Source organism: Lissotriton helveticus, chromosome 2_1 (assembly GCF_964261635.1).
Source record: "Lissotriton helveticus chromosome 2_1, aLisHel1.1, whole genome shotgun sequence".
Taxonomy (NCBI): Eukaryota; Metazoa; Chordata; class Amphibia; order Caudata; family Salamandridae; genus Lissotriton; species Lissotriton helveticus.
This window is the reverse complement of record NC_136059.1, coordinates 1,045,517,522-1,045,536,988: the sequence shown is the minus strand read 5'-3', so window position 1 is coordinate 1,045,536,988 and position 19,467 is coordinate 1,045,517,522.

The following is a 19,467-nucleotide window of genomic DNA, read 5'->3' as shown; positions in this document are numbered from 1 at the left end:
ATATATTAACTTAAACATATTAATAAATAATTATTTTATTTAACTATAAAATGTTAGAAAATAATAAAAATTATAAATATATATATATATATATATATATATATATATATATATATATATATATATATATATATACATACGCATAAACCTGTATTATAAATATAAAAATAAATTATTTATAATAAATTAAAATATCAACATTAATATGTAATTGCTGGGGAACCTTGCAGATAATAGGACAAGTTCACCTTGGCCGCATTACATGCCCCATACAGTACAACTTCCCTGCAAAAAAGAGAATGGCCTTAAGTGTTCTCGCCATCCATACTCCTTAGAAAAACCTCAGTGTCACAATTTCTACATCTGTAAGTGAAAGGTAAGACCCATGCCTCATGTACAAATCCGTACGCTAATGCTTCATATCTGCCTACTTCATAGTGGTGTAAGCTGTTTATTTAAAGTCAAAATTGGCAGAGAAATAAACCTATGCATTATGCAATTAGCTGTTGGTGTCTATGCTACAGTGAATGATATTTTATCTAGTTTTTCTATGTGTAACATTATCTATGTCATGTTCTGGCCATGGTTTTCCATTATTTTGTCAAATTATATGGCAAAACAAATATGTGGCATTTAAGTGCTTCCTTAAAACGCGACCATTGAGCAAAGCCTGGAAAATCCAGCTCAATAGCATAAGAGACCTAAGCTGTATTTGTCCATGTTGTAAAAGTGAAGGACTGACCCGCCTCAAAAGGGCGGGTCAGTCCAGGAACCTCAGAAGCTCCAACACACTACTACTCATCCCTCTGAAATCACAGAAACGCAAAACCTCAAATAAATCCTTTACGGGGAATGCGCTCAGGATCTGGAACTCCATCCCCCCCACATCAGAATGACCGCCTCATTCCTTCCCGCAATTCAAATCGCTACTCAAAGCCCTCTTCCTTGAACACTCTGGTGCCTAAGGAGAACCCCACGCCTGACGGTCGAAGTCCGCTTTCTCTCTGAACCCAGAGTCGGTTGATTCGCTCCTGATCTCCGTCCCATACTGCGCTCAAATTACTGTCGTACAGACTCTATTTCCTGCTTGTTGTTCTTGATTCCTGTTTTTTTGTGTTTTGTTAGGCTTATTTTCCTTTGCCGCATATCTGTATTTGCTGTGAAGCTCTCTGATACCCCCGGGTCCAGCCAGCGCTATACAAAACCTCAATAAATAAATAAATAAATAAATGTCACGCTGAATGATGTAAATAGCAGATGACAAAATGTTACTCAGAGAATATATCCTAGTGGATAATGTAGTCATACAATTGTCTCCTACCGCAAGAGCCTTCTCTAAATTTGGTCTGTCAGTTTCATGTATTCACTCTGCAGCCTCCTGCTGCGAAACGTTCTATACTTCATTGTCTGATGCATACAAAAAGCGCTTTTGACGTGACGCTTTAGGATCTAATAAGAAATCTTGTGAAAACCATGTCATCAGAAAGGAGAGGAAAGTGTTGTTTCACCTCATCTTATTGAATGTTTTAGCCAATCTAGGCCCAACTTACCAAAGCTATATGTTGTTACTACTCATGAGTGTTGTGTCTCTGTGTAACATGGGTCTGGCCTATTGATCCTGAACGCTTTTGTGTTGATAAGAAAATGTGCATGACATCCATTAGTATTGTGTAAGTTAGCATATTTTTCTTTCCCAGCTATGGGAGGAGCTTATAATAATAGAATTCTGGGTGTACGTGATTTTGACCAGAACAATCTGCAAATTTCTATGCAAAGTTTTTGAACTACCCACTGGTAGTGTAGGGCAGTCTTCCTAATGTAAATAAATACTGCATGTGGAGTGCTTGCTTTTTGCAAATGATGGTGTACATAATGGTGAAAAAAAACATTTCATCATAATTAGATGAACCACAATACATAACTTCACTTTCAAGTACAGTATAATGTTCTAAACCATCAAGCATTTGCTTTACTGTATGAATGGCTCAGTCATCAGATATGCCGCAAGGAGTAATGACATAAGTGAAAGAGATTTTAAAAACATATGGGTCTTGTAAAGTCTCTGCCTGTCCAAATATATCATAGGGAACCTTATCTCAAAATATTCCATTAGGACCTGGAACAACTGAAATGTTCACAAAGGACAGGTCTCTCCGCACATTGGGGCATATTCTCAAGGATTTATAGCTGAATTAATGGCCCTTTATTGCAGCCAAAGTGGCGATAAATTCATCGCCCCATTCACAAGCTGGTGCTATCAGCCCATATCACCAGTTTACCTGCTATAGCAGGCGCAGAAAACATTGCCACAGAAGACCCCCGCAACAATCGCTAATGAGATGCAGAGTAGGCGTTCCAGCAGCAACAACACTACTCCACAACATTCTCAACGACCAGCCAGATCGGCGATAAGATCGCAAAACAGGCGATATGGCGCGTTAGCAGCATGAAACTAAAACCTGCTCTGACCTGGTGTAAAGTCGGAAGACAGCCTTCACCAGAAAAGGGAACGCAGCCCAGAGTCACAATAGAAGAACAACAGATGCCATGGAACCACTGATCATGCAGGCCGCACACCCAAGAGGGCCACACACCCACCGCCACCACCCCCAGGACCCCCCCGGCTCCCCCTCCAGGCAAAGACATGTAACATCAACTCCAAGAAATCTTGTACCAAAGAATCCGCATGTCCCACAATTACAACAGTAAACATGCATGTGTCGACGGAAAGAGAGGGAGAGATAAAGACGGAAAGAGAGGGAGAGAGAGAAAGATGGAAAGAGAAAGGGAGAGAGACACATAGAACAATAGAGAGGGACAGGGGGAGAGATAGTGCTGACACAGTGCACTGCTCACCTGCTGCCACCATTGTGTCTCCAACCATGAGCCGGTATGTAGTGCAGTTCACCAGGTCCCTCATCTGAAACAGATCCCCCATCTGAAACAGAGTCCAGATATATAAATGGCCAAGTACATACAAGTGCACACGCCACCATCGCCTGTCTGCCCCTGTGCACCCAGGCAGCTGTACCCAAGCCCCTCCCACCACCCATCGGTGCATGCCCACCCATGTGCACCCAGGCTCACTTTCTGCCACTGGGGTGTCGCAAAGAGGGCACAACAGGTGCCGGTGCAAGCCCCAAGCCCGGGGACAGCAGACATGGCACCCTCCACATCATGCAGCCCTGCTTCATGGGCCACCAGGTTGCACACTTGATTCTGGGTCTTGATTTGGCTATGGCAGAGGACATAGCACTGCACAGGGCATCATCGCAGGCTGCACACCCGCTTAACCCTTTAGGTGCCACTAACTCTGTGAACCGCGAGCCAATGCCACGTGGTGGTAGGCCCGCGTTGCCCACTGAATCTGGCCTACACTGTGGTCCAGCAGGACACACAAACCCTGAGCAGTCCGGACCGCCAAGACAGGAAATCATCGCAAGCTGCACACCCACTCAGCACTTCAGGTGCCCCTACCTCAGTACACCGAAAGTCGCTGTCCTGTGGCGGTGTGCCTGAACGAGCCGCAGTGTATCCGGTACCACCAAGTCTGCGCCCCACAAATCTTGGACCCTCTAGGATTGATTAATGTTGTGTGGATGACAGCATCCGGCCTTGAGGAATTTGATGTTGTCCTCATCCATCAATAATAACCACACGGATACACCCAGATAGAGAGTGGAAATGGTGACGAGCATGAGCGCCCGGGCCTTTTTACTGGCAGGGTCACATGTACTGTGACGCGTGTGCTGGATGGGTGTGGGTGTAAACCAGCCGTGAGGTAGTGGCTGTGGCATGCTTACAACTAGACATGTGATCCACAGATCACTACAGGGAAGACCTGGCACATGTAGCGTAGTCATCCCCCCTGTGAGCGTAAGCAGAATGGGCTGGCCTAGCGTATGCCAGTCCACCGTAAGGGTGTGAACAATGAGCATGGTTCCATACTGGGCTGGACAAGGAAGTAACTAATGTGTGTGTCCAGTTGTAGTGCCAGCGACACCGGACCGCATTCGGCAATGTGTCACCCTGTAACTTAAGTCCCACAACATGAGCAACATGGACGTATATTCATCCATACTTCCACACTTGAAAGATCATAGACATGACACATATGTGTGATTATGAATACTTAATGCACATTCAGTGGAGTATTGCAGCTGGAGCAGTACAGGGCTATGCAAACCCCACATTACAATGTTGGCCGGTGGAGGGCCAGCTAGAGTCCTTCATGGAATGAAAAGTCCAAAGGAAGAGGAAGAGTTCAGTCCAAAATCTGAATGCTGTGCCATTGGCGATCAAACAGCATATGGTAGGTCCAAGGTGATTGTCGCCAAGTGTATCGGGGGACAGTGGAAGGTGATGATGCAGAGGGCAGAACTAAGCAGAAACAGGCCATATGATGGAGATGAATGCTACTGCGCCCTTCTTACCATGAAGGCAGGTTCATCTGTATGTTCGTGTACTGCTGTTTCATGTGCCTCACGTGTGGATGGTGGTGGCCATTCTCAGGCACTGTGTGGCACTGACACTTCAGGGGGCGGAGATGTGAATGAAGTGGCCGCAGCAGCATTTATCAGCACCCGGCCTTGTTGCAGCAATCCCATGAGGATCGTTTGGTCATTGAGGAACCCAGCTACCCCTCGCTGGTGTGCAGCTGTGGCAGCCGCTCTTTCTGCCTGCGTCTGCTCCATGTTCTCCATTAACCTCCACATGTGTCCCAACTCTTGTGTGACATCACCGGAGTCACTCTGACTAGACAGTTGTTCTAGTCTCTGAGTCAGGGCTCCAGAGATGTCAGCTAAGGTCCGTTGGAGAGCATGGAGGAGACTGTGGGTGACCGTTAGGGACCATGAGTGGTCCCTGATGGGACTTAGACACCCACGTTTGGCATCTAGTTTGGCTGCCATGAGGTTGAAGCCCACCCGCACCTGCCTGTTCAGACAGATTCTCCTGGCATCCCAACACCCGGCATTGGAAGGCCAAGTGATCTTTGTGGGGGTCCTGGGAGGCAGCCATGGTGGTGGGTGCTGCCTACTGTGTGGTCTGTGCAGGGGGTGGGGTCTCATCGATACAGCTGGGCTACCCTGCTCCTGGAGATGTGTTGCAGAGGCTGTCAATGAACTCTTTGAGAGCATCGGAGTTGAAGGTGTGGTGGTCCTCTTCATCATCAGAGAAAAGAAGCTTGGTTCTCCCTCTGCAATGTGAAGGGGAGATGCAGTTTAACAACATGTTCACATGTATGCTGTCGCATTGTACATGTTTTCATACAGACTGCATGACTGTGTACATTGTGGCTGTTTGGGAGGAGCCTCCTATTTGATGGGGGCAGTAGACATTTTGACAACATAACGGATGTGTATTTGTACTTGTACATTATCAACTCACATTTTCCTGCAATGCCAAATGTGATTGGCCAGTTTCTACACACAAGCGGCACCAGTTTTGTCCTGTGTTCTGTTTTGGACATGTTGCAGTTTGTACCACATTGGTGTCAATGTTGATGTGCTCTGCATGTTATGTGTGTGTGCTGCATTTCAGGGGAGTCGCCCCTGCAGCTCTGATTTTGCTGCCCCTTATCTCTTTCATGCGGTGTGCCTTTGATTTCTGTGCTCATGCAGCGTTGAGATGTTGCATACTTGGGTGCATTGCTCTCTTGGTGGGAGATGGTGGCTGGGGCATGGTTTGTCCACAGGTGTGTTCTACTCAATTGTACAAGTGTGCCATTGTGCCCATCTCCCCCGTCCCACCAGTCACTGGTCGTTACTCACTCTTGTGCTGTTGTGTCCGGTCTTGTTGAGCAGTGTCCGGTCACCTAACTCCTGTTACTGATGACTGTGGACACCATTTCCTCCATCACGTCCAGGTCCTCCTGTGGCGCAGGACTCCCACCTCCAGTCTGCATTGCTGCCTTCCGGTTGTTGGCGAGTTTCAGCTTGGTTTTGCGCTTGACATCATTCCAGCACCTCATGACCTCTTCCATTGTTCTCTTCAGCACTCCAACTGCATTCACCTTGTCCATGATGGACTGCCATAGTATATTTTTTGTTGTCAGTGACACAGTGGAGGTGATGAACAGTTGGTGATGGATTTCTACCACCTCCATTATCAGGATCTTGTTTTCCTGCGGGCTGAACTGCTCCTTCGTACTCTTTTTCACCTTGCCCTTCCCTGACCCGAAGTCCCAGGCTGGTCCTCTGGGGGCTTGTGGGGTTCTGGTTGTGCTCTGTACTTGCTCCGGCAATATCCATTGTGCTTCGCTGTTGTTTGGCATTTCTTTGTCTTTTTTTCTGACTTTTATGGTGATTTTTTATGCCCGACATGTTTGAATTGCAGGCCTATCTCTGGTTTTGTGCATCACGATTCGCCTGATCGCAACTTTTTTGGGAGTTCGAGTTTCACATTTTTTCGGCATCGCGTTGACTTTATCAGGGGCATTTGACGCATAATCGTGGGCCTATTGCATGGTACAGACCTGTTGAGAATACTACGTTAAGACAGCGTTATTTTCCCGCGATAGTCTGCGATGTTGAAAGTTGCGTTAAGCTAATTTTGCGATAGTTATCACACGTTCTAGAGAATATCCTCCACTGCGTGATAAAGAATGAGCCTTCAAAACCTCATTTACCACTTCAACAGCAAAGCGGTCTGGGAGATAGTGTCCATTCAGAAATAAGAGAAAGACAGTCACAAAACCAATCCAAAGGATGAAGAAAAGTAATGAAATTATAATCCAAATGTATATCTAGGGAGGGATAAAGTATTTCTTATTGAGCCAAATAAAAGAATGCACGTGTTACATGCTGTGGTCAGACAAATCCAAAGACAAGTCATCAAAGCTGACAAAATGGCTCGAGACAGTTTGCACAAATGTTGGAGGCTCGTGGTGCTGTGTAGAACTTGAAGATAACTCTAATGATGGGGTGCTATAAACAATTTCATTGTTTGCTCACTTTGTGGAAATCTGTGTAGCCATACATGATGACTGAATGGTGTTTGTAGATGTAACTGGAAGTAGTGAAACTTCAATGTTAGCTGTCTCCAACTGGGAAAAAGAAACCTCATTGTTTCTAAAGCTTGTAAATAGATGTCCTGCATGGTAGTGAGAGGAGGCAGGTAACTACCTAGAAGGAATTGTGGCCTACAATGTAGAACCAGCAACATAGTGTGGTTTGACAAGTTTAATCAAAACAGATCTCTTGCGTTTGCTACAAACAAGAGGCGGTAAAAGTACAGTTCAGGTACCATCAACAGCCAGGACAGATACAGGCTCTAAGTAAGATGTCCAGAACTCTTTGTTGTCCATCATTTTCTCCCTCACTAGATCACTGAACTTCAGAATTCATCCAGAAGTTACTGGTGCTGCCTTCACTTCACCAGTGGTAGAACGTTTCTGTAGCTCGTTGCTTTACTCATCTTTGAAGTCATTCAGTTCCTGTAAGACAGCCAAACATTCACTTGTATCAAAAGGCGTTTCCATCGCCACTATACTGTGACTGTAAAGGTCCGGAACCCACATCTAAATCCCAAACAGGACCTTGTAGGAAGTCCGACAACCCAGGGATATTCTTGGCAGGTTCTTTAATGCTCTCTTTACCCCATACAGGTGATGGACTCAACTGCGACCTGAACTAAATACTCTAGCTGGCAAAGACTCCTTTAAGTCATGTTTTTTCCTCTCCACACCCGTATTTCTCCCAGTATGGTAGGGGGAGGAGTAGTGCACGGTCACATCCAATGTTCCCATGGTATCTCTGTAAGCTCTAAATGTAAACGCTGAGCCCTGGTCTGATTGGAATGTGGCTACTGTATTAGAGCCGATGAAGAACTTTATACCAGTTTGAACATTAGCCAATCACTGTGGCCTTACCCTTAGGAATCGAGAGCAGGAATCCACTGCTGATATACTTATAAGACCCATCAGAAAGTGGGGTCTGCAGAGTTCAAAATAAAGGCAAGCCAGAGGCTTGTTTGAGATCAATAGCCTGTGGTGGGCGAGTTGTGTTGGAAACCTATATCTGTTGACAAAAGCCACATTTAAGGATAGAGTATTTTGTCTGTAGGTTTACTGCAAAAGTGAAATTGTAACTACCCCGTCTGCGTGTGCTTGTGTGCTGCTAGGATTAATCCTAACCTGTGGTTTGAATTAGGAATTACTCTATCCCCTACTCTGGGAAGATGAGCAAATGGAATACTGTGCACACTTAACTGGTAGGAGTATCTTGCTGAAAAACGTTCCTTAAGGGAGTGCCGCAGCTTGAAGCCGTGACAGCCTTCATAACTTCTCCAACTAGTCTCATTTTAGAACAAGTCCCTGCAGCTTTGGCAGCAGTCTGCACCATTGCCTGTGCGGCTTCATCAGCCAGTGAATTCCATGCAACGTGTATCCCTTCATGTTGGTGGCTCAGTGTGTGAATTACATGAGCCTGTGGCAAATTCGCTTTGAGTTTTGCCACTTGGCCGCTTAGCTTTTTATGCTTAATTGTGTACCCCTTTGAATCTCTAAATCCATTCTTGCTCCATTAATGTAGATACTCATTGTAAGAAAGACACAATAATATAAATCACACATTATAAGTGTGGGGAATTCAGGATCTGCATTCCCAAGTGGCAGAATTAGATATTTCAGTTCAGCCAGCTGTGCAGTTTAATCACCTAGTGACAGTGTATATGTTTTAAGATGCTGGAAGTCTCCATCCCTCATTTTACCCTTAACCGCTGCAGAAACAGTTGAGTATTGAGGTTTTGTTACATCTGCAGGTTGAGCGGAACCAACAGTATAAATTACAAAACCATACTGATCTAGAGGAATTATTTCACTGGGCTAAGGATATTCATATTAATATAGGAGGTATGCTTGTGTTTGTAATGTAGAGTCAAAGACATAATCTACATCCATTGCTGATAATGAATTGGCCCACTGAATCCATCTTGGATTTAAAGCTTTTGCGCAAGGGACTCTGGCCTTTGTGACAGCCTCTATGTCTGGAATCAGGGTAATGACAATTCGTTTTCCCTGAGCCAATGCTCTGCCCTCAGTATCTTTTCTATCTGTGCAAAACGCATTTCTGCATTACTGTATAAATGTGAATTATATGCAATTGGTACAGTGTCATCCTCATTGAACGTGACATATATGTAATCTGAGGTTCCCGTGATTGCTTGTATCACCAGGTTTGTGGTGCTAACACTTGTGTGTAAATGTTTTGAAGCAAGCATGTCAGTCTGTCTAAAAGCAAAATCTCTCTATGTTGTGTTATCCATTGTGTGCTTGAAAATTCTGGAATAATTAAGGGCTCGATGTACAAACACATTTCCCATAGACACAGAATGGGTAAAACTGTTTGATACATCTTGCCCTAAATCATAAAGCTGTTTTACCCATTGTGCATAATCTGGTATGTATGCTCTGCAAACGTTTCGAAAACCCAATATTGATTGGAGTTTTTTTCGAATATGTTTGGAGGTTGTAAAAGCACACACTTCTCTAGGAAATGTGCAGCTATGCTTTTGCCTTTACTCTTATCCCAAGAACAGAACACTGATGTAGGTCATAGGTAATTTTAGATTTTTTTTAATTAAATTTGTAGCTCACGTGAGCAAATCCTAGAATTATGAAATCTAATCTGAATAAGTGTATTGCTAAGCCATCATCCATCAAGTATAGGTCATCAACATAGGACATTGCTTGGCCATCAAATTGTTGTAGCAGTTCTGCTGCATGGACTGAGAACAGCCTGGGGCTATTTGTGGACCCTTACGCCAATTGACACATTTGTTTTTGAAAGTATAGGGCGCTGAATGAAGTCAGATGCCTACTTTCAGTTGCTATATTTCGGCAGAAAGACCCAATCGAGATGTTTAACGATGTTTTATATTTTTTTGCGCACCATATTATTCATTGATGTCGCCTCATGCACATTTTGTACAGAAAATGTCTGTGTAGCACTGTTCAATTGTCTGTAGTCTATGACTAAGGGCCTCATTACGATGCCTGTCGGTTAGACCATCTGACCACAGCGGCCTGATCCGATTCTGACTGCAGAAGCCATCAGTATCTTTTCTATCTGTGCAAAACGCATTTCTGCATTACTGTATAAATGTGAATTATATGCAACTGGTACATTGTCATCCTCATTGAATGCAACATATATGTAATCTGAGGTTCCCCTGATTGCTTGTATCACCAGTTTTGTGGTGCTAACACTTGTGTGTAAATGTTTTGAAGCAAGCACGTCAGTCTGTCGAAAAGCAAAATCTCTCTATGTTGTGTTATCCATTGTGTGCTTGAAAATTCTGGAATAATTAAGGGCTCGATGTACAAACACATTTCCCATAGACACAGAATGGGTAAAACTGTTTGATACATCTTGCCCTAAATCATAAAGCTGTTTTACCCATTGTGCATAATCTGGTATGTATGCTCTGCAAACGTTTCGAAAACCCAATATTGATTGGAGTTTTTTTCGAATATGTTTGGAGGTTGTAAAAGCACACACTTCTCTAGGAAATGTGCAGCTATGCTTTTGCCTTTACTCTTATCCCAAGAACAGAACACTGATGTAGGTCATAGGTAATTTTAGATATTTTTTTAATTAAATTTGTAGCTCACGTGAGCAAATCCTAGAATTATGAAATCTAATCTGAATAAGTGTATTGCTAAGCCATCATCCATCAAGTATAGGTCATCAACATAGGACATTGCTTGGCCATCAAATTGTTGTAGCAGTTCTGCTGCATGGACTGAGAACAGCCTGGGGCTATTTGTGGACCCTTACGCCAATTGACACATTTGTTTTAGAAAGTATAGGGCGCTGAATGAAGTCAGATGCCTACTTTCAGTTGCTATATTTCGGCAGAAAGACCCAATCGAGATGTTTAACGATGTTTTATATTTTTTTGCGCACCATATTATTCATTGATGTCGCCTCATGCACATTTTGTACAGAAAATGTCTGTGTAGCACTGTTCAATTGTCTGTAGTCTATGACTAAGGGCCTCATTACGATGCCTGTCGGTTAGACCATCTGACCACAGCGGCCTGATCCGATTCTGACTGCAGAAGCCATCAGTATCTTTTCTATCTGTGCAAAACGCATTTCTGCATTACTGTATAAATGTGAATTATATGCAACTGGTACATTGTCATCCTCATTGAACGCAACATATATGTAATCTGAGGGTCCCCTGATTGCTTGTATCACCAGTTTTGTGGTGCTAACACTTGTGTGTAAATGTTTTGAAGCAAGCACGTCAGTCTGTCGAAAAGCAAAATCTCTCTATGTTGTGTTATCCATTGTGTGCTTGAAAATTCTGGAATAATTAAGGGCCAGATGTACGAACACATTTTCCCATAGACACAGAAAGGGTAAAACTGTTTGATACATCTTGCCCTAAATCTTAAAGCTGTTTTACCCATTGTGCATATTCTTAGTATGTATGCTCTGCAAACGTTTCGAAAACCCAATATTGATTGGAGTTTATTTCGAATATGTTTGGAGGTTGTAAAAGCACACACTTCTCTAGGAAATGTGCCGCTATGCTTTTGCCTTTACTCTTATCCCAAGAACAGAACACTGATATAGGTCATAGGTAATTTTAGATTTTTTTTAAATTAAATTTGTAGCTCACGTGAGCAAATCTTTGAATTATGAAATCTACTCTGAATAAGTGTATTGCTAAGCCATCATCCATTAAGTATAGGTCATCAACATAGGACATTACTTGGCCATCAAATTGTTGTAGCAGTTCTGCTGCATGGACTGAGAACAGCCTGGGGCTATTTGTGTACCCTTACGCCAATTGACACATTTGTTTTTGAGAGTATGGGGCACTGAATGAAGTCAGATGCCTGCTTTCAGTTGCTATATTTCGGCAGAAAGACCCATTCGAGATGTTTAACGTAGTTTTATATTTTTTTGCACACCATATTATTCATTGATGTCACCTTATGCGCATTTTGTACAGAAAATGTCCGTGTAGCACTGTTCAATTGTCTGTAGTCTATGACTAAGGGCCTCATTACGATGCCTGTCGGTTAGACCATCTGACCACAGCGGCCTGATCCAATTCTGACTGCAGAAGCCAGGAAAGTTCCCTTAGGCATATTATGCCTGAGGGATGGCTGGTGCAACCACTGCTACCATGGCGGCCTCATCTATGGCGGTGCACATGCCCCCGAATATTTTGCAGCAAATGTGTACAAACTCACAGGAAACATGTGCTAGGTAGACACATGTATGATATATTTAGGGATATGCCTTGTGCTGCATGTACCCCATTCCTGGAATGTGGCGAGCTGTGCACAGTCCAGTCAAAAGGCGTATGTATCACCTATGGGCTTACCTGCATGCCGAAGCCCACATCTGCGGTGTTGACAGGACACAGAGAAAGGGATCCTCTCCAGAGACTGTCAGGGAGAAGCTGATTTGGATGATTATGTGCCCCAAATTCTTTATTTGCAATGAGTTGAGGCAGCCGTCAAACCGCCGAGGTCGGCTCATTGGAAATGCACTTCGGAAACTGTGATCTGTACTCCCTGTACAGCTCTATGGCTGCTGCTTTTCTTAGACCTCCAACTCATTAGTTGGAGAAAGGTTGTCAGAATCTGCAGTCTGTCAGCAGTGGGTCAGAGTAAACAATGCATGCATCGTAATCTGACCGTTGTTGGCATTGTGATGAGGCCCTAAGTGATATGAATGATCTGCTTTCATTACTGGAAATAAAGAATTGTTTATTTGTGAGGTTACTCTTTCTATTACAAAAGTTGTGTGAGTACTTCTCTAATGTGATGTTTTGCTTCATGTTTAATGGAATATTGTGGTTGTGCATGAGAGCAGGACTTCATGGGTATGATGCAGTAAAGGGATCCTTCATCCCAACCCACGTAGTTGCGATAGAACACTGGGACTTGTGATAGGGCCCACTCCTTTGCATATGTGTGTTTTACTTATTCTGAAATGAGATAGGAAAAAGCTGGTAGTATTACTGTGTCTCCAAGTGGGACATTTCTAGCAAACTTAAGTGGACAATGTTTTTCGTCCAAGCGAAAATATATTACGTTTAAGATAAATTGCATTTAAAAAATACATATAATATTGAAAATATCTAAATGCATTGTATACCCAAACATTAAATGAAAATATATACTTTTAAAAAATGTAAAAAATAAGAGCAATTACATGGAAATAAATACAATTGTTAAATAAACATGAATAATAAAATAAAAAATACTAACAATAAGTAAGAATAAATAAAACTGTTATACATTAGAAGTTATTAGAAAAACATGTGCAATACATTTTTTTATAATCACAAACAATCTAGTAAAACCAATATTATTTCAAAAACTTAAAAAATATAATTAAAAAATATAACTAAAACTGAATTTGTAAAAACATTTTTATCATAAATATTAAAGGGTCAATTCCGATTTCGGCTGGAAAACGTTTTTACTGACACAGACCCGTCACTTTTTCCGACTGAATCGTACACACGCCTCCTGAATAGCTGAGTACGACTTACGGCGGGAAAGGAGCCTGACACGACAGACTCGTATGCGACCAACTCCAAGTAGCCAAGCATCGACACAACACGACAGAGTCGGACGCGAACGATGTCACATAGTCCAACATTAAAACAACACAATAAACATGTACGCATACGTCCTTTACTATTGCGGCTTGTGCTGCAGCCCTTTTCTGGACAGAAGCACAAGCTGCAATAGTAAAGGGTATGTGTCTGACCTCCGTGGGTGGGACCTCCGACTCTTTGTCAGGTAGTTCCATTCCTGCAGCGATGTCGGTCAGATGCTCATCTGACCGGAATCGTAGTTAGGGCATAAATGTCGATAGTGAAATATTAAGATGACCAGATTCCGAATAATGTTATAAATTAAATACATTTAAGAATTATTTACCAGTTAAAACTATTAGAACATCTACATATTTGAAACAGTTCCCACAATAGTACCCTAAAAACGCAACACCCACAACAACACATCAAATAATGCTAGAAAAAATATTTGGGCACAATATAAAAAAATCTAATAATATTATAAAAGAATTACATTACAATACTAAAACATAACACATTTCATGAATAAGAATTAGATTATTACATAATCAAAATACTAGTTAATAAATAAATATTTTTAAAAAATTGATTACTTGTTTTTAAAACTAATCTTTAAATAATTTATAAACTAAATATTTTATATTTAATAATCAAAATGTAAACTAAAATTGAACATGTTTTTATTAGGCAATTATAAAAAATATGTTAAAAAATTCCCACCATACGCCTCTACAAACCAAACAACCAATAAGTAAAATAATTCCCAAACAAAAATAAAATGAACTATGCAATAAATTACACATAATTGAAATTAAACAAACACAATAATGGATAAAAATGATATGTAGAAAAGGAAAGACTTCAAATAATATTTTCTTACCTGTGATGTTCTGTTCTTTGATATTCTTGATATCACAATACTTTTGACATATTATTTATGTTCATCCATATGCTTGCAACAAAATTAAGGTTGTGCACTGTTTAACTTGGTTTGAACTCATGTGCAATGTTTGACTGCTTTGATCTGTATTCATCAAGAGTCCAATACTCTTGAGATGTGGTTGTCAAATTTCAGGCAGCCTTAGCCTAGTGTATGATCCAGTGAAGCAATATTTTGCCAGCAAGAACATTATCTGACTGTAGCACTGGTCGGCCTTCTTAATTTTGGTGATTTTGTGCACCTTATCTTTCACAGACTCTTCTGGGGTTTTATGATCCTGAATGTCATCTCCTCCTTTGTAGCCAGTCTGATTGTGACAGAGAAGAGGCATAGAAAAATAGAGGGGAAGAGGTCAGTTTTCACAAGCAACCCTAAACCTGAGCAAAGCAGTATTTTGTGAGCTTTAGAATTGCCAAGCACCTACAATGCTTATTTGCACTTATTCTGCAACAATGCATATTTGTTGTAGCTAAGGTACAGGCGTTTTTCTTTGCGATAATCATCCTCAATGTGCTCCAATTAAGACAGCATGAGGATCTAAAACACATTGTAGGTATTATGGGGCATATTTACAAAAAGTTTGCATAACACAGGGCAGTATCAAAGTTGTTGCTCTGCGTTATGTCAACAGGAGGGAGCAGAACAGCTCTATATCTGCTAAGATATGGTGCTCTTCAGCTCTATAGTTCCACTGGCACACTTGAGGCTGCTTAGCGCCAACACAGGCACCCTTAAGCTATAATGCAGTATTAGTTTTTGTGTAGAAGTGCAAAACGTCCTGCACAAAAACAATCCTAACAGGCAATGTCCTCTTTCTATGTGTTTTGCAGAATGCACCACGCATGGAACGAGGAAGTAATGAGGAGAATTAAATATATTTCTCCTCGTTATGCCGCTCCGTGGTAAGAGTATCATTTTGGTGCAATCCCAAGTTTACTATCTTCAGTAAATTTGGGATTGGACCAATTTCATGGGTCATTGCATGGGAACACCGTTGCTCCATCCAAGGTATGGCTACCACAGCTTCTTTACAAAGTCATGCAACGCGACAGAAATAACCCCTTGCATGGCTTTGTAAATCCCATTTAAGGATTTGCATTGCCCTGTGATAACTTGTATCACATGAGGGCATAGAAAATCCTTAATAAATTCAGGTCTGACTGCCATACGTTTTAAAGAAAATGTGTTTTTACTTATATATAGCTCAGTACACAGCTTCGTGTTGCTTTCACTGTTTGCCGCCTTTCTAATATTACCAGAACATTTCTAATTCTCACTTTGCCTCGACCAAACATTTATAAAGGATTCAGAAAGTCGTGAGTGGAAACCCAATAACAAGATATATCCACAAAGCTGTCTCTTGCTTCACCAACACAAAGGAAATACAATCATTACTGCAGGAGTAGATTAAAGCCTGGTAAACTGAACAGGCACTACCAGTAGAATTACATTGTCTTGGAGGTGGTTTGTATCAATTAGGTAGCAAAGACCACCCCCCACAACACGAAATATTGTATTATTTTATGACCCTCTGAATTACAAGTGGATCATTGGAAGGAGCAAGCAGTTTTATTTTCAAAAAAGAGTTTCGAGCTTTTCTGAGGTTCGGTTTGTTGTCAATATTTGACTTAATATAAAATGCAAGGTTTCCTTAATCCTCTAGTGAAGACATTCAATTACTATGGAGCAGAATACTACTAGAATGGCATATTTTAAATATAGTCTGTAGCCAAATATCAACTACCCAATTATTGTGACGGTAAGTATATATAGGGTAGTACAAGATTAGTATTCTTAGTCCTGTATCTATGTCTATATCTATTAACACGTATGCCACTCCCAGCAAGGCTCCAACGCTGCTTGGGTTGTGTGTAATTTCCTTAATTGCATTAAGCCATCATAACTCGTTTCAGCTGATACAAGGACCTTGATCACACAGCGAGCAACATTTAATAGTGCTAGTTAAATAATCACATGTTTAGCATGCTCAACAAAAAAATAAATACTTCAATTAGACTCCTCTATATTAGAGAGAAGTGCACATTAAAATCAAAAACACAATTATTAACAAATAAAACAAAAATGAATATTAAAATTAATTCATCGGCCCACAATTCATAGTATGATAAACTTTTTCAATTAATAATAATTTGGCTGTGTTTAACGTGGAAATTGAGAACATATATAAAACAAAATATATTCAGTATGAAACAATACAATATGAAAAAATATGCAAAATTCAATTTCCTTTCAGTAGTGTACAAGAAAGCGCACATAATTAATCAACACAAATACCATTGTTTACATATTAGCAGCACAAAACTGTGGTATACCAGCTTACGCGATCGCCAAATTCCCCCTACATAGCAAATTGGTATTATGCCCCATTGGGCAAATTGTAGTTTGAGCCCAGCCATAAACTATTGCACCAAATAACATAACGCCCATTCAGTCATACTTTCCAAGGCACTATATTTAAACAGCCTCTGCGCTGAAAACATGTTGAGGTCAGCTGTTCAATTTCTTTAAAGAAATAGACCAAAGTGGGGGTAACTAGTGCCCCATAAAGTCTATGTGCAGGATGTAAAAAATTAATTACATAAATAATGATTTCAACCCACACAAACAAAATAACATAAACAATGTAAAGTAGATTTGATAAATTAGCATAAACTGTGTGATTATCACATCCTATTGGCTCTATTGACTATGGGAGGGGAAAAAGGCTAAAGGCGTATGTACAGTTCACCCTCAGTGCATCTTTGTTGTAGCAAAAGTACAGGTTTATTGGGATAATCATCCTCAACGTCCTCCAATTAAGACAACTTTGTGATCTAAAAACACATTACAGGTATTTAGGGGCATATTTACAAACCTACACCCTCGGTGTTCAGGAGGTCATCTGGTATTTTTGTAATCAGGTCCAATATGTAACAGATTCAAATCTTCCTAATTTATTTTTCCTATTGCCACCTCCTATACTTAAAAGTATGGAGTCAATCACAAAATTAGTCAGCGGTTGGTCACTGCTGTTATGGACTTCCTGAAAGTGCCTGGCAACATGGTAACTCTGACCCTTGTTCTTAATAGCCCGTACGTGCTGTAATATTTTCTTGTGTACTTGAAAAATCATTTTGGCTACATACATTTTCAGGCATGGGCCCTCCAAGACATATATCATGAATTCACTTTTGCAGTGGAATGCCCCACATATCTTAAAGGGGGTATTGGTTAAAGATGATTTCACCTCAGACTTATTATTAGCATACTTGCAAGCCTCACATTTGGGACATTTATTAAAGCCTTGTTATACGTTAGCCAATTTCTTGATATTTTCTTCACAGGGCTGCTGTTAACAAGCTCTTGTCTCAGGGCCTTATCTCGTCTAAATATCATTAGTGGGCTGTTGTGAATGATTTACCCAATGTCTGTATCACTTGTAATTAATATGCCAATATGTGGTAAGAATTTTTGTTATTGTGCCATGTTCTGAGCAATATCCTGTAATCATTCTAATTTCTTGGCTTAGAACCTTACTTTGTACTTTCTTTGAAAATAACATGTCCTCTCGTGTTCTGGCATTAGCCTTATCTCTCCCAGCTTGAATGGTCTTCTGCCTGTAGCCCCTTAAGATAAATCTATTGGCCAATTCTTTCTGTGCATAGTACAGTTACTCCTCATCCATACAATTGCGCCTTGTGCGTACATTTTCAGCATAAGGGATGTCAATTATTAGCTTGTGTGGATGGAAACTCAATGTATGTATGTTGAGTTGCCCACTGGTGGCTCTCTGTATACTTTGGTGTTCAACCTTCCATTTTTTTACATAAACTGTCAAGTCTAAGAAATTATTTTATCTATCTATCTATCTATCTATCTATCTATCTATCTATCTATCTATCTATCTATCTATCTATCTATCTATCTATCTATCTATCTATCTATCTATCTATCTATCTATCTATCTATCTATCTATCTATCTATCTGTCTGTCTGTCTATCTATCTGTCTGTCTGTCTGTCTGTCTGTCTGTCTGTCTGTCTGTCTGTCTGTCTGTCTATTCTGTCTATTTCCAAGTGGTGGTTGCCACTGGGTAGTTGTAGTTAGGTCAACTGAAAAGTGTTTTTGTGTTGCTAATAACATTTTGACTAGTTTTTAACTCATTTGTACATGGTGAGTTTCAGGGTGATCCGTCAAGATGGGGGCCGAGAACAAAGGGGCGGGGGGGGTCGCAAGAAACAAAATCCCCATGCAGTTACATAGACTTCTTAAAAAAGAGAGCTAAAGTACTGAATGGAATTACACCAAATTTAGCTGGAAGCTAGAGCTTGATCCACAGATTGTGCTTTTTTTGTGATTTGGGGTAAATCAATTCAGAAGCTTTTTAGAAATTAAGGGTCAAATATATTTGAATATCTGGACAGTTGGCGAGAGGGTCGAGAGACTCTCACGGGAATGCTAATTTAAAAATGGAGTATTCTAATTAACACAGGGAGCTTTTTTCTCCTTGGACCAATTTTCTCCTGCAGAATTCAGATGGCCTGATTACCGTTTGGCGGTCGTACTGCTGGGCCCCGTCGCTTCGACGATCCCAAGAAGACTGAGTCCGTGGACTTCCACCCACCAAGTTACGATGCATGTAGCCTAAACCACCGACCGCTGTCAATGGAGTGTGTCTGCCTGGGCCGCGACGGACTGCAATGTTGGTGATGGGTAATCTGATGCCGTCAGGATCACAGCTTCCTGCTGAGTCGATTACGAAACCACAGTCATACTGGTAGTCCCCTAGCGGTGGTTCCCCAACAGTGGTAGGACATTGCGGTACACTCTTAGCAAAGCATCAGAACAGTGCCTATTGGATGGATACAAAAACAACACAGCTGATATCCATTGGCCAAGTGGAAACACCTGTAAATTACACTGTAAAGCACACCCCATCCCAGACCATGATC